At 48.0% G+C, this 23,527-nt stretch overlaps 2 pseudogenes; both read right to left on the reverse strand.

Moving 5' to 3' along the window:
- Positions 1-14,454, reverse strand: LOC117981176 (uncharacterized; annotated as a pseudogene).
- A 7,740-nt stretch (positions 14,455-22,194) lies between these two features.
- LOC117981188 (olfactory receptor 7E24-like) lies at positions 22,195-23,212 on the reverse strand (annotated as a pseudogene).
- Positions 23,213-23,527: the final 315 nt, after the last annotated feature.

Consider the following 23,527-nt stretch of genomic DNA (forward strand, 5'->3'; position numbering starts at 1 on the left):
ACAAAATCTCTTTATTGCTCATTTTCTGTAAAAAATCGTGGCTCTCGGCGGACCCTGGAGATAGGAGGTGCAAAGAGCGCTCACACGCCGCCCGGGTCCGCGGCGGAGAGCTGGGGGGATCTGGAGCGGGGCCGGGTCGCAAGAAGACCCTGACCCTGCTCCGGCGCTGGGGCGCGTGCTAAGGGCCCGCGGGGTTTCACCTGTATTTTCGAACCCCTGTGCTTGGGCGAGGGGTTCCCAAGGCTCCATTCCGCCTTGCAGGGGGCTGCGGAAGCCCGGAGGTGACCCGGGCTTTGGGAGGGGCGTCCCCAACGTGGGGGAGGGGAGACAGGAGCCTTTGAAGACAGCGCGGGACTCGGAGGGGGTCCCTCCGACCTAAGAGGTGGTAAACTGAGGCCGGCGAGGAGGGAGGCTGAGTCCGGGGACCAGGCGGCCCCTCACTGCTCCTCCGGCCCGTCGCCCCCCCGCGCCTGTTCGTACGGGCAGGGCCGGCGGCCGAGTCCAGCGGGCTCGGGGCCACGCCTGGGCCCCGAGGGCGGCGCCTCCTCCTTCGCGCCGTCCCCATACTCGCCCTCCGCGTCGCTCTCGTCGGAGTTGTCCTCCTCCAAGTAGCGGTCACCGCGCACCTTGTGCTGGGGCCGCGGGATGCGGGGCTGGCGCGGGGCCACGCCCCGCCGCAGCTTCTGCTCCACCCGCAGGTAGGAGACCGCGGCCGCCACCAGCGTCACCAGCAGCACCGCCAGCTTAGCCTGGGCGTAAGGAGAGGGATGCCAGGGACCCGCGGCCGCCTCGCCCCGCACCTTCCCCGCCTATGCCCCTCGCTGAGATAGGCCCTTCCCTCCTCCGGGAGCCTCCCGGGCCACGCGGCCCTCAACTTCTCCAGCCCCTCCACCCACGCCTCCTGGACCGCCTCCTGCAGGCGAGGCTCACATGCAGCACTGTCCCTTACAGTCGCCATGCCCGTGGCGACCTCAGTGTCCCACGCTGTAAGGGGACAATGCAAATCCCTTTGCCTCGTAGGGTGCATGCGCCAGTGTTGATAAAGTGCTGGCCACAGGCCCTGCCTTCCCAGGGCTCACAACACTGTGTCCCTGACACACCCGTGGGCTGTAGTGATGCTTTTCATGGGGTTTTGACTATAACCCGCAGTCAGGAATGATTTCACACCATAGCTCAGTACACACACACATATCTGTATGCATACTCCCTGCTCTTTCCTTTTTTCCAGACACGGTCGCTCCGTTTCCCCACCGCGCCCCCTCCCTCCCTTCCCCCACCCACTGCTGGAGCGCAGTGGCACGCTCACTTCAGCCTCAATCTTCCAGGCTCAAGCCATCCCCCCACCTCAGTCTCCCAAGCAGCTGGAACTACAGGCACGCGCCACCACGCCCAGCTAATTTTTAAATTTCTTGTAGAGACAGGGTCTCCTATGTTGCCCAGGCTGGTCTTGAACTCCTGGCCTCAAGCAATCCTCCTGCCTCAGCCTCCCAAAGTGTTGGGATTACAGGCGTGAGCCACCATGCCCAGCCCACTCACTGCTTTTCTTTTTTCTTTCTTTTTTGGGAGACAGAGTCTCGCTCTGTCCTCCAGGCTGAAGTGCGGTGGCGCGATCTTGGCTCACTGCAATCTCCATCTTCCAGGTTCAAGCCATTCTTGTGCCTCAGCCTCCAGAGTAGCTGGGATCACAGGGATGCGCCACCATGCCCAGCTAATTTTTGTGTTTTTAGTAGAGACAAGGTTTTACAGCCTGTTACCCAGGCTGGTCTCGAACTCCAGACCTCAGGTGATACCCCCACCTCAGCGTCTCAAAATGCTGGGATTACAGGCATGAGCCACTGCTCCCAGCCCACTCCCTAGTATTTTTAGTTCTATTTTTATTATTATTTTTTTTTGAGACGGAGTTTCGCTCTTGTTGCTTAGGCTGGATGGAGTGCCAAGGCCCCGTCTCGGCTAACTGCAACATCCGCCTCCCAGTTCAAGCGATTCTCCTGCCTCAGCCCCCCGAGTAGCTGTGGTTAGAGGCACCTGCCATCATGCCCGGCTAATTTTTGTATTTTTAGTAGAGACGAGGTTTCACCATGTCGGTCAGGCTGGTCTCAAACTCCCTACCTCAGGCAATCCACTTGCCTCGGCCTCCCAAAGTGCTGGGATTACAGGCGTGAGCCACCGCACCCGGCCTTTAGTTCTATTTTTAAAAAATGTTTAGCAACTGGGACTTCCTAGACCGAGCCACCATCTTTTGGGAGCAGAGCATGAGGAGCCTGCTCCCCTTCAGGCCATGAAGGGAGACAGACCCAACATCTGGAGAACAGGGTACCAAACAGCCCACAGGATGGCTGTGATGCATCCACAAATCCCCTCAGAGATGGGCAAACTGAGACTGGCTGGAGGTGGGCCAGTAAGTGGGGTGCTGAGTTGGGGGCCACCCAGTGGGCTGCAGGAATGGGGCCTTGGCCCAGAGACTGGCTAGGGAAGGGGTGGCATTTAGGAAGCTGTGAAGCCAGGGCAGGGGCTAAGGAAGTACCTGTCATTGGGCATGGGGCCCCCAACCCTGCCCAGTCTCACCTTCATGTGCAGGCTGGAGCCCAGGTACACGGTGAAGATGGCCACAGCCTGCCACCAGTGGTAGATGGTGAAGATGAAGTCCTGTCTCTCCTTGTCTTCGTACAAGATTCCCAGGAGTGCTGCAAGCAGGCAGTACAGGGCAGGCAGGGGAGAGGTGTCACCTGGGGCCTGGGGCTGCCGAGCTACCATCTATGAACTTTACTAAGCGCTGTATGTGTCCCAGCCCGGGACCAGAGAGCGCCTAGAAAGTGCTGTGAGCCGGTCCTGGCCTGCCCCCTGGTGGAGACCCTGGTCACCACACTGCTCACACGCTAAGCAGAAGTAGAAGCAGGTTCGCCAGGCTGTGTGGATGCAGGTGGTCCCACTCCGCACCACATGCGTGTCCTCAAAAGAAGAAAGCTCTGTGCTTAGTCATGTTCTGTCCCCAACCCCAGGTGTGCAGTGCCAAGCTTGCAGGCGCTGTTTCTCCTCCTCAGCCGGGACTAGAGAGATCGAACTGTTTGCAGCTGCCAACTCTGCAAATCAAACCTGAAGCTAAGCATGGAGAGGGGGGCTTCCTTTCCAGTGAGTCCTCCCAGGGTGGGCAACAAGAGTAATGGATTGGGAGTCAGAAGATGCACACTTGTTCTCAGGACTGTAACGTTGGCTCCGTGGGTGATTTGGGTACTTAACTCCCCAGAGCTGCTTTTCCCAATGGTGAGATGAGCTTATGCCTATTGTGTGCTGTGTTCTGAAGTTCTAAAGTGAGAAAGTGGGCATGGCACCTGCCAAATCATAGGGGCCACTATTAACACCTTCACCAGGCACTCAGGACATGAACACTCCTGTCTTGGGGCCCTGCAGGGTGACTTTACCCCCACAGTGCTGCTATGAAGAGACAAGGATTCCCCAGGGTTCACCTATGGAGATGGGATATGGAGCTGGGCAGAGGGGATGCCATGATCAGACAGGGCACAACATGGGTCCAAGATACCCAGGTTGGACTCGGCCCAGAATTGGCTATCCTTGGGCAAAACGGCCAAGAGACTGTGGTGCAGTATGAGGCTCCAGCCCCTGCTACAGACAGAGACACCGAGCCAGCCTCTGCCCTGCCAGCAGCAGGCATGACCTCTGCCACTCCACACCCCCAAGGATGACGTTCAAAACTGTTCACAGCTTCGGCCCATCAGAACAGACACTGACATGGATGCCCCGCAGGACTGTGCCCATGTGTGCTAGCTGTGTGTCACTGCGTGTGCCCATCTGTGGGCAGGGAGCATCCTGGAGCTGAACATGGGCCAACCCGCTGCCTTCTGCAAACAGAGCCCTGTTCCCCAGCAGCCCAGACCTGGGGCCTGGACACTGGTACTGAGCAGACTGGGTTGCGGCTGCAGACCTGCTCCTCTCTATACAAAGGCCCATGTCTGTATCTATGCCGTGGATGTACAACAGGCCACTTGCTCCTACCACATGCTCCGTGAGGCAGAGACCAAAACATCTGCTCCAAGTGTCACGAAAACCCTGTCCCCTGGTATGAAAAGGGAGAATCCCTGATGTGTTTTTCACACTGTCCCTAAGGGGTGTTCACAGAGCCCCACACCTGCCCCGTGTAGCCACGAGATTTCACACTGACCCTCCAGTGTTGATGGGGCCCTGTGCCCACCCTGGGGTATTAACGGAATGTCCATGGCGTGGAACCCCCACACCTCTCTCCAGAGTGTCCACACCCTACCCATCTGTCCCCAGTGTGTCCATGAGACTTCCCTTCCACCCCCGGAGTGTCCACAGGAAGCCCCACCTGCCTCTGCCATGTCCACAGGACCCTATGTGACCATGGGACCCCATATCTGTCCCTGCGATGTCTATGTCTAGCCAACCACCCACAGATAGCCATAAAGCCACCTGCCCCGCCCCCCCCCCCCCCCAGTGCCCACAGCTATACTCACTGCTGAGTCCAGTCTTGTTCAGGGCACTGCCCACACCCCAAAGGGCGGCTGCCACACAGAGGATCCAGCTGTGTTGCAGGACCCGAGGCACAGGGGCCCAGAAAAAGAGGATGAAGGTGAGCAGCAGGTGCACCCCTGCTCCAGCCACGAGGGGCACCGGGTGTGGCAGCCACAGGCCCAGCAGGACCAGGAGTGAGGCGGCTGAGGCACCCAGGCTGTAAGCCACGAGGAGGTAAGCCAGCCGCTCCAGCCCCACCGAGCACACACCATAACCCTGCGGGGGGACAAGGGGTGAGTGTTGAAGTCTGGAACAGCCCAGACCCCAGTCTCAGCCCTCCCCGCATCGCAGGGTGTGCCTCACCCCACTGCGATGGGGGTCCTAAGAGTCAGGGGGGAAGAGGGGCTGGCTCTTACTATTCCTGAGGGAATAGTTTAGAGGGACTCATTCCCTGCTATCATGGGTGAGATGTCTATGAAAAGGACAACCAGTGGGGGAGGGTAGCAAAATTTTGAATAAGATTTCTGAGACCCACAGCACAACCAGAACAGAAACTCCACACTCTGCTGAGCGGACAGTTTGCACATTGGTCTCCTCCCATCTGCCCAGCGCACTCTCCTCTTTGTCCTGAGGAGGAGGAAACAAAACAAGGCTCCCGACCGTCCCTCAGCACTCACTTGAAAGGGTGGCCCATCCCTCCACACCTGTGGGTATTTCTAGTCGGGTGGGATGAGAGACTGAGAAAAGAAATAAGACACAGAGACTAAGTATGGAGAAACAACAGTGGGCCTAGCGGACCGGCGCTCAGCATACCAAGGACCTGCACTGGCACAGGCCTCTGAGTTCCCTATGTTTTTATTGATTATTATTTTTATTATTTTAGCAAAAAGGAATGTAGTAGGAGGGCAGGGTGATAATAAGGAGAAGGTCAGCAACGAAGATGTGAGCAATAGAATGTATGTCATAATGAAGTTCACGGGAAGGTACTAAGACTGGACGTGTACATAAGCCAGATTGATGTTTCTCTCCACCCAAACATCTCAGTGGAGTAAAGAATAACAAGGCAGCATTGCTGCAAACATGTCTTGCCTCCCACCATAGGGTGGTTTTTCCCCCATCTCAGAATTGAACAAATGTACAATCGGGTTTTAAACCGAGACATTTAGTTCCCAGGGGCAGGCAGGAGACAGTGGCCTTCCTGTCTCTCAACTGCAAGAGGCTTTCCTCTTTGACTAATCCACCTCAGCACAGACCCTTTACGGGGGTCGGGCTCGGGGACGGTCAGGTCTTTCTCCTCCCACGAGGCCACTTTTCAGACTATCACATGGGAAGAAACCTTGGACAATACGCCGCTTTCAAGGGCAGAGCTCCCTGCGGCTTTCCACAGCGTATTGTGCCCCTGGTTTATTGAGACTAGAAAATGGCGACGACTTTTACCAAGTATACTGCTTGGAAACATCTTGTTAACAAGACACGTCCTGCACAGCCCTAGATCCCTTAAACCTTGATTTCATACAACACATGTTTTTGTGAGCTTCAGGTTGGGTCAAAGTGGCTGGGGCAAAGCTACACATTAACAACATTTCAGCAAAGCAATTGTTGAAAGTACAGGTCTTTCTCAAAATGGAGTCTCTTATGTCTTTCCTTTCTACATAGACACAGTAAGAGTCTGATCTCTCTTTCTTTTCCCTGCACTCACTGAACTGCCCTTCCCCTCTGCTGGGCCATGACCACGGAGAACAGGTCCACTGTCCTCCCTGTGTGGTGCACCATGGAGGCTCAGACTCCATCCTCAAGGCTGGCAAGAAGACAGGGTGAGACATGAGCCTCCTGATACAGGTGACGGGAGTGGAGCCCACAGGACTGGAACCTCACACTGCAGGGCTGGAGGCACAGACTATTTACTATTCTGTGGCCTGGGGGGCTCAAGGCACAGAGCTCCTTATTAGCCAAAGTCATCCAAGTTCCCCAAGCTCTAAGGATTCCTCATAATAATGCAAGAAGAAGAAGAGAAAAGTGAGTGTCCGTAGAAGCTTTGGGGCTCTTCCTCTAATCAGGAGAAAGCTGGTGTGTATTCTTCGCTTCTTTCTTTTCTTTTTAAACATCCAACTGCTTTAATTTTCATCTTTTGTTATGGGAAAATATACCACGTATAAATATGAAAAATTATAAATATATATTAGTTCATATAGAATGGCCAGTATAAACATTTACAGTTTCCACGCTTTTTCAGTTTACAGTTTTATGACATTAAGTATGTTCACATTGTTTAGCAACCATCACCGCCATCATCTCCGGAACAGTTTTATCTTTCAAAATGGAAATTGCACCCATTCATCAAGCTCTCCACTCCTCTCTCTCGCCCGCCCCAGGGGGCCACCTTTCTAGTTTGCAACTCTATGAGTTTAACTACTCTAGACACTTGATAGATAAGTGGAATCATACTGTGTTTAATTTTTTTGTTTTGGAAACAGCGTCTTTCTCTGGCACCCCGGCTGGAGTGCAGTGGCATGATGTCACCTCACTGCAACCTCCACATCGTGGGTTCAAGCAATTCTTGTGTCTCAGTCTCCCGAGTAGCTGGGATTACAGGCATGCGCCACCACACCCAGCTAATTTTTGTATTTTTAATAAAGACCATATTGGCCAGGCTGGTCTCGAACTCCTGACCTGAAGTGATCCGCCTGGCTCAGCCTCCCAAAGTGCTGGGGTTACAGGTGTGAGCCACTGAGCCTGGGCGTGTTTATCCTTTTGGGATTTATTTATTTCACTGACGATAATGTTTTCAAGGTTCATCCATGTTGCTGCCTGCGTCAGAAGAGCCTCTCTGGTTTTTTTTTTGTTTGTTCGTTTGACTTTGTTTTGTTTTGTGTTTCCATGGAGTCTCACTCTGTCACACAGGCTGGAGTGCAGTGGCACAATCTGGGCTCACTGCAACCTCTGCCTCCCGGGTTCCAGCCATTCTTGTGCCTCAGCCTCCCGAGTAGTTGGGACTATAGGCACACGCCACCACGCTCGTCTCATTTTTTGCATTTTCAGTGGAGACAGGATTTCACCAAGATGGCCAGGCTGGTCTTGAATTCCTGACCTCAGGTGATCCGCCCACCTCGGTCTTCCAAGACACTGCGATTACAGGCGTGAGCCACCGCACCGGCCAGAAGTGCCTGCCTTTTTAAGGCTGAATAGTCTTCCATTGTATGAAGGAACTGCAGTGTGCTTTTTCATTCATCTGTTCATGAACCCTTGGGTTGCTTCCACATTTTGGCTCTTGTGAATAATGCTGCTATGAATATGGGTGTACAAATATCTCTTCCACTCCTGGCTTCTAATTCTTTCTGGTAGGTACCCACAAATGCAACTGCGGGAACATCTGATCATTCTGTTTCTAATTTTTCCAGTAGACGCCATACTATTTTCCCCGTTCCTTCACGGTTTTACATTCCCTCCGATCATATTCGAGCATTCCTACTTCCCTCTAGTCTCACCAATGCCTGTTTGTTTATCATATCCATCCTAATGTGTGGTATCACATTCTTGGTTTGATTTGTGCTTCCCTATGATGAGTGATTTTGAACATCATTTTAGATGCTTATTGGCCATTGCTATATCTTCTTTAGGAACACGTCTACTCGAGTCTTCTGACCACTGTTGATGGGATGCTTTGGGTTTCTTGTTGTTTAGTTCTAGCTGTTCTTTATATATGATGGATATCAGCCTCTTTTCAGATATATGCTTTGCAAATATTTTTCCTAACTCATGGGTTATCTTTTCACTCAGTTCGCAGTGTTTTTTCTGCACAAAAGTGTCTGTCATTTAGATGTAATCCAAGGAATCTAATTTTCTTTTGTTGCCTATGCTTTTGGTGTCATATCCCAGAGAACACTGCCCAATCTGATGTCATGAAAGCGTGGCCAATGTTTTCTTTTAGGCGTATGATACTTTTAGCGCTTGGGGTGAGGTCTTTGATCCAGGTTGTGTTCATTTTTGCACCTGGTGTGACATAGGGTCCACCTTCATTCTTCTGCATGTGGAAATCAAGTTTCTCCAACACCATTTCTTGAAAAGGCTGCTTTTCCACCAATGAGCTTTCTTAGCACTCATGTGAAAAATCATTTGAACATATAGGTGAGAAATTATTTCTGGGCTCTAAAACAAACAAACAACAACAGACAACAGATAAGGATACAGCATGGGCCGGGTGTGGTTGCTCACGCTTGTAATCCCAGCACTTTGGGAGGCCGAGGCGGGCAGATCACCTGAGGTCAGGAGTTGAAGACCAGCCTGACCAACAGGGAGAAACCCCCGTCTCTACTAGAAATACAACATTAGCTGGGCGTGCTGGCGCATGCCTGTAATCCCAGCTGCTCGGGAGGTGGAGGCAGGAGAATCGCTTGAACCCAGGAGGCAGAGGTTCCGGTGAGCCAAGATTGCACCATGACACTCCAGCCTGGGCAACAAGAGCGAAACTCCATCTCAAAACAAACAAACAAACAAAAAACCAGCATGATTTCAAGAGCAGAAAGAGAAGAGCTTGAAAACCAGCATAATGAGAAAGTTAGGAAGCTTCTTATCAAAGCATCTGGAAATATGCAAGCAATTCTTCTGAGCTAAAATTTTCATACTGTACTATCAAACACTAGAACTCACTTATTCCATCTTTCTGTATTTTGGGACCCAATTATCCACTTGTCTTCATTCCCTATGCCACCCCTTTTCTTCCTAGTGTCTGCTAACCACCTTTATACTTTCCACCTTCCTGAGATTCCTTTTGTGTGTAGGTGTGTGATGGAGTCTCTTTCTGTTGCCCAGGTTGGAGTACGCAGGCACAATCCGGGCTCAGTGCAAGCTCCGACTCCCGAGTTCAAGCGCTTCTTGGGCCTCAGCCCTCGGAGTAGCTGAGACTACAGGCACGCGTCACCACGCCCGACTCATTGTTTGTGTTTTCCGTAGAGATGGAGTTTCACCATGTTGGCCAGGCAGGTCTCGAACTCCTGGACTCAAGTGATCCATGCGACTCGGCCTCCCAAAGTGCTGGGATTACAGGCCTGAGCCACCACACCTGGCCAAGGTGTCCTTTTTTCTTCCTACATAGAAGTGAGGACATGAAATATTTGTCATTCTGTGCCTGGCTTATTTCATTTAATATACAGACCTGCAATCTCATCCATTTTGTCTGCAGCGGAGAGGAGTTTCTTCCTTTTTAGGCTGAATAATACTTCACTGGGTGTGTATACCACAGTTTCTTCATTGAAACAAATTTCTGAAGAGCAAATATTTTTAAAATGTCTCGGAATGTGAAACTTCAGGGATACTGTGTCCATTTTATTCTTTTCTATTTCCCATCTTATGTATATGCAAGTGTATAACAAAGCAGCAATCAATGTGTGTATAAATCTATAACTTCAACAAATGTAAAATGCAAATGCTAAGTGGTGGCTGGGCGCGGTCACTCATGCCTGTAATCCCAGCACTTTGGGAGGCGGAAGTGGGCGGATCACCTGAGGTCGGGAGTTCAAGACCAGCCTGACCAAAATGGAGAAACACTGTCTCTATTAACAATAATAATAATAAAAAATTAGCCAGGCATGGTAGCGCATGCCTGTAATCCCAGCTACTTGGAAGGCTGAGACAGGAGAATTGCTGAATACGGGAGGCAGAGGTTGCAGTGAGCCGAGACCGTGCCATTGAACTCCAGCCTGAGCAACAAGAGCGAAACTCTGATTCAAAAAAAAAGGAAAAGAAAGAAATAGAAAATGCGAAATAGTCAGAAAAAACAGCATAATAAACATTTGTATGGTGTTGATCGACAATGCATTTGAAGATAATATTTGAGAAATCATATTACAATTAATTTCTGTTCTTACTCATTGGAGCTTGATGCCTCTAAAAACTTCGTTATTGGAACCACCTCTGGTGCTTTAAAAGAAAAAAAAAATCCACATACTCACACAGGTGCAAGGAAATCAGAATCTCAGGTATTGATACCCAGGCCTCATCATTTGTAAGCTCCCCAGGTGAGTTGACTCAAAACCAAGATTGAGGAACGGTGACACGGATCTCTACACAGAATCTGCCTAAAGAGATTCTCTAGAAGCAGTTTATAAAGAAATTCTACATGAACTGTGGAAGAGGATATGAATTTGATGTATGGTATGTCCTCACTTAACATCTTTGAAAGTCTCTTGGAAACTTCACTTTGAAGCAAAATTATGTATAGTGAAACCACTTATTTTTCATCAACAGTATAACTACACAACTTTGAACAACCAATGGTGTTGGAGGACCTCCTGTACATTGTTTCCATAAAGTCAGTTTTCAGGGAATTCCAAAACGAAGTGAGGACTTCGTGTATATAAAAAGATGGTTGTGATTCCAGCTGGATGACAGGGTTATTGCTCAGAAACTAAAAGAGGCCACCTAGGTATAGAGGATTCAGTCATGAGGTTTCTGCTAAACAAAGGATCCCAGAATCCTCATCCATTCCAGTGAAAGGCATAATGAAGAAAGCAATATTCACAAAGGAAATGCGGAAAGGAATAAAAGCCATCAAGCCACAAAAAGAATGTGACTAAGGGGCAGGATTTGCAGATGTAGAGATTTAATGTGGTTGCCCTTTCTCACCCACACAAGAAAAAGGATGGAACAGATCATGAGATTCGACTGTTCTGCTGCGCAGCCTCCGCAGGGCACTTTGTATGTCCCTGTTTCTCAAGCTGTAGATGAAAAGGTTCAGCATGGGGTGACCACAGCGTACATCACTGACGCCACCACACCATTCCTGGGGGGGGGGGGGCGGGGTGGCACAGCTGAAGTCAGGTATATGCCAATGCCTGTTCCATCAAATCAGCAAACAACTGCTAGGTGAGAGCCACAGGTGGCGAAGGCTTTATACTTCCCATCTGATGATGACATCCTTGGAATGGAGGGGACGATTTTATAGTAAGACCATAGGATCCCTGCAATGGGAAGAAAACCAAACATAGTACTATGGAAATATATGAATATGCTATTGATGACGCTGTCAGAACAGGCAAGTTTGAGAAGTTGAGAGGGGTCACAGACAAAATTAGAGATTTCCACATTCTTGATGATGGTGAATTGTAACACAATTCAACTGTGCAGCTGGGAATCCAACAGGCTAAGGAAAAAGGACACCAAAATGAAGAAGACACAGAGGTGAGGATTCACGATGACTGAGTAGTGCAGAGGGCAACAGATGGCTACAAAGCAGTCATAGGCCATCACGGTCAGGAGCATGCCTTCTATACATGCAAAAAGGATGAAGAAAGACATCTGCGTCAGACAGCCCGCATGAGAGATGACTCTGCTATGCGACTGCATGTCCACAATCATCTTGGGAACCGTGGCCAAGGCGAAACTGATGTCAGCCCAGCACAGGTTGGAGAGGAAGAAGTACATGGGGGTGTGGAGGGGAGAGAGAGAGCTGACAGCCAGGATGCTGAGCAGGTTCCTCAGCACCGTGACCAGATACAAGGACAGGGACAGGGAGAGCAAAGCGAGGACCAGCTGCAGTTCTAGATCTTCTGAGAGTCCCAGGAGGAGGAATTCTCAGACATCTGTGAGATTCTGTGGCTCTGTGTGTCTTGGACACCTTGAGAAGGAAAGAGGATTGGAAAAATAAAATATAAAATCCAGCCCTTAATGCTGGATGCAAGCAATTCACAAGGAACATTTTCACACTTGCGGACCATACACCACCAGCAATGTTTCTCAGTTATGACAATTCCAAAAAATCTCAGAATTATTACATGATTTACTTTTTTGCTATACAAGGCTTTCTGTACATACTACTTTAGAGAAAATCCACTGAAGAATATTAGAAGACCAAAACGTCATATATAACAAATCTGTGATCTCAGTAAAATACGGCCTACTCTTTTCAGAAAAAATACATTGCAATGACAATGTCCTTCTCTCTTTAAGAAAAAGATCTCAGTCTAATTGAAAGGAATTAAGAAGCTGCGAAATACACTCTATTTTATTCTGACACCGTGCTACAACTTCCATTGATGTAGAATATGTAAAAGGATGACACAAGAGCTAGGACCCCATTATCTGAAAACGAAATCAAACCTTATAGTTCTCAATCGGAAGACCTTTTCACATGCCTGTTACTTTTCGTATTTATTATCATCCTTCGGTTTTCTGACATCATTTCTTCATAAAAGTACATACACACTCAAAGATGGGAGCTGTGTTTCCAAATGAATTGAATCTATAACTCTTGGCCCAGCACCATGGCTCACACCTGTAATCCCAGCACTTTGGGCGGGCGAGGCTGATGGATCACCTGAGGTCAGGAGTTCCAGACCAGCCTGGCCAACGTGGTGAAACCCCGTCTCCAGTGAAAATAAAAAAAATTAGCCGGGCGTGGTGGCAGGTAACCCTAGTTACTCGGCAGGCTGAAGCAGGAGAATCCCTTAGAACCTGGAAGGCAGAGATTGGACACCCTGTGATAGGATTTTTGATATCTTAGGGAGATATTGCTCCTGACAGCAGAGTGGGCGTACAACCTGTGATATTATTTGTAATATCCTAGAAAGATATTGCTCCTAATATCATGGTGGGTCTACACCCTGTGATCTTAATTGTAATATCCTACAGAGATATTACTCCTAATAATACAGTGGGTGTACACCTTGTGATATTATTCATAATATACTACAGAGATACGACTCCTGATATCACAGTGAGTGTACACCATGTTTGTACACTCTGTGATCTTATTTGTAACAACTTAGAAAAATATTACAGCTAATATCAAAGTGGGTGTACACCCTGCGATGTTATTTGTTATCCACTAGGTAGATATTACTCCTAATATCACAGTGAGTGTACATCATGTGTGTACAGACTGTGAAATTATTCGTAATACCCTAGGAAGATATTACTCCTCATATCACAGTGGGTGTACACCGTGAGTGATATTTTTTTCTAATATCCAGCGGGGGAGAGGATGATATTGCTTCCAATATCACAGAAGGTGTACACCCCCATGTGATATTGTTCCTAATATCCAGGGAAGGAGAGGATGACATTATTCACAATATCACTGGGGGTGTACCACCTCCCGCCGGGATATTGTTCTTAATATCCGGAGGTGGAGAGAATGATGTTACTCCCAATATCACAGGGGGTGTACACCACCCCTGTTTGTAAACACCCCCTGTGATATTGTTCCAAATGGCCTGTGAAAGAGTAAACATGACTCCCATTATCGCGGGGGGTGTTCAGCCCTTATGATATTGTTTTCTAACATCCAGGGAAGGAGAGTATGCTATTACTCCCAATATCGCAGGGGTTGTACACCCTTTTGTGTTTTTGTGCCCAATATCCAGGAAAATAGAGGATGATGTTTCTCCCAATGTCGAAGTAATTGTACAGCACCCCTGTGATATTCTCCCTAACATCCAGAAAGGAAAAGAATGATATTACTCCCAACAGCTTAGGAAACGTGTACCCGCGCTGTGGTATCTTTCCCAGTATCCAGGTGGGGAGAGGATCATATTACTTCCCATGTCGCAGGGTGTGTACAGCCCCTCTGTGATCTCACTGCTAACATCCAGGTTTGGGGAGGACGACCCAGACCTCCACCCACCCAGAGTAGGTACGCCCAAGAACTAGTACATACTTGTTACCTCCACACTTAGGCATCTCTGTGAAGTCCACCTGGAGACCTTCAAAGGGGGCTGCTCCATAAGCTTGTATGCTGGGCAGAACGGCTGGACGTTGCCTCGCATCATGCTGTCGGCAGGTAACACACCGCTGCCTCACCGTTTTGGCAAGGGCTGACAAAGGCGAGATGTAGAAATACCGGCCTAACAACTTTTCCAGTGACTCCTGACCTCGATGGGTGGTTTCTTGCACAGCCAGTACAACTGCAGCTCCTGGCAGCTGTGGCGCAGCTACTCTCCCATCTGGTAACCGAATCCATCCTTTCTCCATCGCTTGTCCTTCCCTCTACCTGGACAAAGTCCTTTTCTTCTTTAGAAGAAGTAGGTCCAAGATCAGGTGCTTGAGGGAGCAGAGGAGCTGTGACTGATGCCCAGAAGGGGGCAGATGCTGCTTTTTGAGCCTCTGAGTCAGCGCGGGAATTCCCCAAACCCAGCAAGGTGGAAGCTCGCTGGTGCCCCCTGCAATGCATAACTTCCACCTTGTGAGGTTTCCATACTGCTTCTAATCATTGCAAGATTTCCTGTTGATATTTTCTGTCTTTTCCCCCAGAGTTCAATAGGCCCTTGTCTTTCTATCACGCTCCATGCATTTGAAGGGTTCAAAAGATATACCGAGAATCAGTGTAAATGTTGACAGTCTCATCGTCACTGAGTTCTAAGGCCCGAATGAAAGCAATGAGTTCAGCTTTCTGGGCTGAAGTGGCCTGGGGCAACGATCTGGCTTCAACAACAGTGTCCAGGGTTATCACTGCATACCCTGCATGTCTCTCTCCTTGGGGGTTGAAGAAGCTGCTCCCATCCTTGTATAGTTCCCAGTCTACTGATGCCCAAGGCTGACCCCGGAGATCAGGTCTGCTAGAGTCAATTGAGTCCAACACTTCTACACAATCAGGCTCGACAGGGCTCTCTGATACCAGGAGCAAGGTGGCAGGGTGCAGGGTGTTACAAACTTCAATGGTTATACGGGGATTTTCACAGAGCAAAGTCTGGTACTTGGTGAGTGTGGCATTTGTTAGCCAATGATGTCCTTTAGTATTCATTAAAGTCACCACAGCATGGGAGGCCTTTATGTTCAGGTTTTGCCCAAGAGTCAGCTTATTTGCTTCTTGTACTAGCAGGGCAGTTGCTGCCAAAACCCTCAAACAGGGGGGCCATCCTTTAGAATCCCCGTCTAGTTTTTGAGAGACGTAGGCCACCGGCCTCAGCCTGGGCCCCACAGTTTGGGTTCAAAGTCCAGCTGCCATCTTTTCTCTCTCTGATGCATACAATGGAGAAGGCTTTGTCAGATCGGGTAGCCCCAGGGCTGGAGCTGCCAGAAGTTTTTCCTTTAACTCATGAAAGCCTTGCTGTTGTTGGAATCTGCATTCCAAAGGTTCCCGGTCCCTGCCCCCTTGGTGACCTCATACAAAGGCTTGGCTAATACTGCAAAGTTTGGGATCCACAGTCTACAAAACCCCACAGCTCCTAAGAATTCTCTCACCTGCCTTCTGCTCTTAGGCTCCGCTAGATTGCAAATGACCTGCTTTCTTTCTGATCCCGGGCTGTGTTCCGACCCCTGTCAGATAGTCAATCCCAAGGAACGTACCTGCTGTCGGCAGATCTGAGCTTTCTTCTTGGACACCTGATACCCACAGTCCTCCAGGTGCCGGTGTAGGGCATCTGTTCCCTTGGCACACCCGACTGCCGTGGGATGTCCCAGCAGAAGGTCATCAACCTACTGGAGCAACACGCAGCCTAGGTCTCTGGTGGGAAACTTCTGGAGGTCTCTAGCCAACGCCACCCCGAAGATGGTGGGGGAGTTCTCGAACCCTTGGGGAAGCCCGGTCCAAGTGTACTGAGTAGTGACACCTGACTCCGGATCTTCCCACTGAAAGGCAAACAGCTTCTGCCTCTCAGGGGCTAATTTCATAGGAAAGAAAGAGTCTTTCAGGTCCAAGCAGGTGAACCAGCTGTCCTCAGCTGGCAGCAACCCCAACAATGTGGACAGGTTAGGTACTGTTGGATGTAAAGTCAGTGTAGCTGGATGAAACAAGCACAAATCCTGTACCGGCCGGTAGTCCTTGGTCCATGGCTTGGGAACAGGCAAGAGGGGAGTGTTGCATGGAGACTGACAAGGAACAATAATTCCAAAAGTTCTTAGGTGCTTGAGACGGACCTCGATACCTTGAAGAGCTCCTCTGGGGACTGGGTCCTGTTTTTGCCTAACCGGCTGGGACCCTAACTGGCCAATCCCGGAGGGTTGTCTTCTGCCCCTACTCTTGGCCACCGCTCAGCCAGAGCTGGTCTTCTCTCTTGGCCCGGCTCAGTTCAGAAAAGTCTCCATTCCTCCTCTCGGGGGACCATAAGGGTCATAATGACTCCCGTTCTGGGTAACTTGAGCAGCAAAGAGCTGTGCTCTGTCAAAGAGATAGTGGCTCTCAGCTTGCTGAGCAGGTCCCTTCCCAAAAAGGTCAAGGGACAGTCAGGCATGTACTAAAACTGATGAATGACTTTATGTCCTCCTACAGTACAAGTCCGAGGCAAGCAGAAAGCTTGCTTTGCTGAAACCCCCATGGCTCCGATGACGTCAATAGTCTTTTTGGATAAGGGGGCGACCGGAGCGGTTACTAGCGAATGTTCAACACGGCTATCTACAAGAAAGTCAATGTCTGTATTCCCGACTGTCGTTCTGACTAGAAGCTCTTTGGGGACGCTTAAGCCCGGTCTCCCTCAGTCCAAGAACCCTTCTGCCAGGTTGAGCTGGGCCCCTTCCTCCTTGTCCGGGGCCTCCTGCTCTGAGTCACCTTGTTTTCTTTTGAGCTGAGGACATTTGTTCTTCCACTGTCCTATTTCTTTACAATAAGCACACTGGTTACGCTGCAAACTGTGACAGACAAGCTGAGTTTCTTTCCCAGGGCCCCCCTTCCCTTGCCTCTTTGGGAGGGCCCCTCTGATTGCTGCAGCTAACAACAGGCCTTCGTGTCACTGGGCCTGACTTCCATTCTCTTTGCCGTTTTCCTTACGGCTTACTGCATCCCTGTTTACAAACACCTGGCTAGCTATTTCTAGTAATTGTGATGGATTCATCCCTGCAAGCCCAGGCTGTTTCTGCAGTTTTCTTCTCATGTCTTCTGCGCTTTGACGGAGTAAAGCCATGTGAATCATGCGCTGATTTTCAGGGCTATCGGGATCAAGGGGAGTATACATACCATAGGCCTCACACAGTCTCTGGTAGAATTGCGCTGGACTTTCTTCTTTTCCCTGAATGACCTCAGAGACCTTGTTAACGTTTGTGGCCTTCTGAGCTCCCCTCATTAATCCTTCCAATAGAGCTTCCCTGTCTCGGTTTAGCCTTTGCATCTCCTCTCTTTCATGTGGGTCCAACTGGGGGTGAGTTCCTGGCAACTGGGTCCTTCCATACTCTTGGGGGTTTTGATTATCAGCTGGTGCATGTTCCTCTAGCCACTTAGTTGCTGCTTGGAGGACTCTCTGCCTTTCTTCGCTGTTAAAGAGGAACATGAGCAACTGGTGCCAATCAGCCCAGGTGGGGTTGTGGGTCTGGATAACAGCTTGGAGCAAATCAATTAGGGCTTGTGGCTTTTCGCTATAGGGCGGTGTATTGTTTTTCCAGTGAAGGTCGACGCAGGTGAAGGGCTGGTAGCCAAAAGCACGCCTCTCCACCACGTGACCATCTTCATCCATCCCAGTATACCGCTGCTCTCTTAGGGGCATTTGTGTCCCCGTTTTGGGTCGTAAACGACCTGCCGAGGGAGGGGTGAAATGGCGCAATGCGACTTACCACAATTAATAATCTCAATTATTAATTGACACTAATTATCAATATTAATAACTGATAATATAATTTTTAAAATCAATACCGATAATAAGGATAATTAATATTAGTTATACTAACGATAACAGTAAATGATTAATATTAATGGTTAATGATGCTTGATATTAATAACTGATATTGATCTTATTCATTAGAAAACAGTCATATTAGCTCCAAATAATAAATATTAATATTAATAATCTGAAAACATTTTATTAGCAATTATTTCCTAATATTAATATTAATAACGGTCATTCATATTCATGATAATAATAAATGAGGAATAATTCATACTAATATTACACCTAATACCTCAGTGGGGCTACACCCACCTGTGCTATTGCTCCTAATGTCCAGGGAGGGAGAGAGCATGATATTACGTTCAACATTGCAGCAGGTGTACACCCAGCCAGTGATATTGATCCAAACATAATCTCCAGGGGGTGGAGTATGACATTACACCCAATATAGCGCTGGATGTGCATCTACTCGGTGAAATTGCTCCTAATATTCACGGAAGAAGCGTCTGATATTACTCCTAATATCGCAGGAAGTGTACATCCCCGTGTGAGATGGTCCTTCCTAATATTCCAAGGCAGAGGGCATCATATGACTACATATATGGCAGAAAGCGGACACCCCCCAGGGATATTGTTCCCATGATCCTGGAGGGAAGAGGATATTACTTTCAAAATGACCGAAGGTGGACAGCCCCGACTGATATTGCTTCCAATTGCAGCCTGGGAGAGGAGGATATGACACGCGATATCCCAGGGAGTAGAAACACCCCTGTGATACAGTTCTTAATACTCAGGGAGGAAGAGGATGATACTACATTCAATACAGACGGGTGTACACCCGTCTGTGAAACAGTTTATAATCTCCAGAGGGGGAGATGATATTACTCACAATACGGTAAACAGTCTGTGAGTCCACCGCGGATCCTAAGAGCCAGGGGGGCAAGAGAGGCTGGCTCTTACTCCCCGCATCGCGGGGGGTGCCTTGCCCCGCTTCGATTTGGATCGTAACATCCGGGGAGGAGAGGCGGGTGCTATTACTCCCCGCATCTCGGGGGGCGCCCTCACCCCCCTGCGATGTGGCTCGTAATATCCAGCGGGGAGAGCGGTTGATATTACTCCCTTTCTCCTATTATGTTTTCTCTACTGCCACACTTAGTGAACACCCTGGGACATTATTTTCCATATTCTAGGATGGTGTCAGTGTTTAAGTCCCAGGGGTTATACACCCTGTGATATTATTCGTGGTATTGTCGCGAAACGTGAATCCTTATTTCACAAGTCTCTATACACTCTGATATTATTCGCAATACCCTAGCGGTACGTTAATAATAATGCCACAATGTGTGTACAGCTTATGCTATTATTCTTAATCTCCTAAGGGGAGGTTGATTTTATTGTCACACAGAGTATTTTCCCTTTGGTATGATTCGGAATATCCTGGAAGCATGTCACTCTTTATGTCACAGGGTTTGAATACCTTTTCGAATTACTCGTATTACCCTTATAAGATGTCACTCCTCATATCAACGAGGGTGTACACTCTGTGATATTATCGTCATATTCTAGGGAAATGTTACTTTTAATGTCACAGATGTTGCACACCTTGTGAAATTATTCGTTATAGTTTTGTTTGATATGACTGCTAACATCACACGGGGTGTACACCCAGTGATATTACGTGTAATCTTCTATAGAAATGTAACTCGTAAATCACAGGTCCTGTACGCCTTTTAATATTCTTCATCTTATTCTAGGAAAACGTGATTACTAATGTCCCAGGGCGTGTAGACCCTGTCATAAAATTCGTAATATCCCAGCAGGAGTTCACTACTAATTTCACAATGCGTGTACACCCTTTGATATTGTTCGTATTATCCTAAAGAGATGTGACTACTGATGTTCCAATGCAAGTACATTCCCTGATATTATTCCTTATATCCTCGGGGGATGTGACTTCTAATGTCACATGGCGTGTAGTCCCTGTGTTCTATTACATAATATCCTAGGGCAATTGTACTGTTAATGACACAGCGGGTGTACACATTGTGATATTATTCATGATATCGTAGAAGGATGTTACTCCTAACATCACAGTGGTGTACACCCTGTGATAGTATTCAAAATTTCCCAGGGGTCTATACTCCTAATGTCACAGAAGATAACACACTGTGACATTATTTGTAATATTCTGGTGAGATGATTCTCCTAATATCACAGGAGGTGTATACCCTGTGATAGTATTCCTACTATTCCAGGGGGATGTCACTCGTAATATCACAGGTGTCTTCCTTCTGTGATATTATTGAAAATATGCTAGCTGGATATTACCACTAATGTCAGAATGCGTGTACGCCTTGTGATATTATTAGTAATATTCTGGGGGGATGTTACCCCTAACGTTACAGGGGTGTACACCGTGTGATATTGCTCCCAATATTGTAGGGGGATGTTACTCCTAATGTCACAGGGGCTGTACAGCCTTCGATATTATTTGTAATCTTATAGAGAGATATTACTTTAATGATCACAGTGGGTGTACACACATGGGCTACACCCACTGGGATATTATTTGTAATATCTTAGGGAGATATAACTCCTAATATCACAGTGGGTGTACCCCATGTGTGTACATCCTGTGATATTATTTGTAATATCCATGGTAAACATTACTTCTAGTATCCCACAGAGGGTACACCCTGTGATATTTTTCATAATATCATTGGGAGATATTGCTTCTAATAACACAGTGGGTGTACACCATGTGTGTACACTCTGTGATGTGATAGCTTATATGCTAGGGAGATATTCCTTCCAATATCAGAGTGAGTGTACACCTTGTGATATCATTCGTAATCTCCTAGAAAGATGTTGCTGCTAATATCACAGAGGGTGTGCCCCCAGTGACATCATTCGAAATATCCTAGGGAGATGTTACTCGTAATGTCACAGGGGTTGTACACCCTGTTATATTATTGTAATATTCTAGGGTGGTGTTACTTTTAAAGTTAAAGGGGTGTACACCCTGTGATGTTATTCGTAATATCCTAGGAAGGGGTTACTCCTAATATCACATGGGTTATCCTAGGAAGAGCTTACTCCTAATATCACAGCCTGTGATAGCATTCGGAATATCCAAAAGGGATGTTACTTTTAATGTCACATGGGGTGTACACCCTTTGATAATATTCGTAAGATCCTATGGACTTATGACTTCAAATATCACATTGGGTGTACACACATGGTGTACATATTGTGTGTGAACACCTCCTGTGATATTATCCATAATATCCTAGGAAAATGGGACTCCTAATATCACGGTCAGTGGACACCCTGTGATATTATTGGTAATATCCTAAAGAGATGTTACCACTAAGGTCACAATGTATGTGCGCCCCCTGATATTATTCATTATATCCTCGGGGGATGTTACTCCTAATGTCACACGGGGTGTACTCCCTGTGATGTTATTCATAATATCCTAGGGTGATGTTACTTTCAATGTCACCGGGGGCATATATCATGCGTATTCAACGCCTGTGATACTATTCCTAATACCCTAGGGGCATGTTCCTCCTAATGTTCACATGGGGTGAACACCATATGTGTACACCTGCTGTGATATTATTCGTAATATCCTAGAGGAATGTTACTGCTGATGGCACAGGAGATGTACACCATGTGTGTCAACCGCCTGTGTCATTATTCGACAGGATATTACGCCTGTCGTAATATCCTAGGGGGATGTTTCCTTGAATGGCACAAAGTGTGCGCAAAAGGTCACAGAAGGTGTACACCTTGTGACGTTATCTGTAATACCCTAGAAGGATGTTACTCCTAATATGTCACAGGGGTGTACACACTTTGATATTATTTGTAATCACATAGAGAGGTATGACTTCAAATATCACAGTGGATGTTCACACATAGTGTATATCCTGTGATATTATTCGTAATATCCTAGGGAGATGCAACTCCTGATATCACAGTGCGTATACCCGGTGTGTGTACACCCTTGATATGAGTCGTGATATCCAGGGTAAATATGCCTCCTCATATCACACAGACTGCACACTCTGTGATATTTTTCATCATACTTTAGGGAGATATTGCTTCTAATATCACAGTGGGTGTACCCCATGTGTGTGTACTCTGTGACAGTATATTCTATATCCTAGGGAGGTATTACTCGTAATGTCACAGTGGGTGTTCACCCTGTGATATCATTCTTATTTGATCTTGCTGCCTTTTTTAACCCACCCTACAAAAGGAATGGAACAGATAAGAAGATATTGAGATTAGACTGTGCTGCCGTGCGGCCGCCGCAGGACACTTTTCATATCCCCGTTTCTCAGGCTGTACATGAAGGGGTTCAGCATGGGGGTGACCACCGTGTACATCACTGAGGCCACTACACTCTTTCTCGGGGAAGATGACACATCTGAACCGAGGTACCCTCCAATGCCTGTTCCATAAAATCAGCAAACAACTGACAGGTGAGACCCACAGGTGGAGAAGGTTTATACTTCCCACCTGATGATGAAACCCTCAGAATGGAGGAAACAATTTTACAGTAAGAGAAAAGGTCCTAGAGATGGGAAGAAAACCAAATACGGCAGCAGGGAAATACATGTTGATGTTCCTGGTGAAGGTGTCACAACATGCAAGATGAGGGAGTTGAGAAGGTTCCCAGAAGAAATTAGGAATTTCCACATCCTTGAAGCAGGTCATTTGTAAGGCAATCAAGTTGTGCAGCTGGGAGTCTAAAAGACTGAGAAAAAAACAAACAAAACAAAACAAAACAAAGACAACAAATCTAGGAAGCCACAGAATCACGGGTTCAAGATGGCTGAACGATATAGAGGGTGACAGATGGCTACAAACCGGTCATAGGCCATCACACTCAGGAGCATGTCTCTCTTCCATGCCTCCAAAAATGGCAAAGAGAGACATCTGAGTCAGGCAGCTTGCATAGGAGAGGACTCTGCTGTGAGACTGGACGTCCACAATCATCTTGGGGACCGTGGTGGAGGTGAAACCGATGTCAGGCAAGGACAGGTTGGAGAGGAAGAAGTACATGGGGTTGTGGAGGTGGGAGTCAGGGCTGATGGCCAGGATGATGAGCAGGTTCCCCAGCACCGTGACCAGGCACACGGACAGGAACAGCCCAGCGACGACCGGCTGCAGTTCTGGATCCTCTGAGAGTTGGAGGAGGAGGAATAGAGAGACATCTGTTAGACTCTGTGGGTCTGTATAGTTTGGACACCTTTTGCCTGGAAAAGATGGTTGAAAAATCAGAAACAAGTAAACCAATACCCAGCCTTGTGTCTGCATTTTGGATATAAGCAATTCACAAGTAATGTTTTCAGATATCAGAGCAATCCACACTCAGCAATATTTTGTAGTTCTGACAAGCTCAATTGCCTTATAATGCTTTCAACATCGATTGCTGTGTTATTCACGTCTTGCTGTACACACCTGCCTTAGAGACACTAGCTTCAAGAACGTTCCAAGAA

This window comes from Pan paniscus, chromosome 6, assembly GCF_029289425.2.
Source record: "Pan paniscus chromosome 6, NHGRI_mPanPan1-v2.0_pri, whole genome shotgun sequence".
In the NCBI taxonomy this organism is placed as follows: Eukaryota; Metazoa; Chordata; class Mammalia; order Primates; family Hominidae; genus Pan; species Pan paniscus.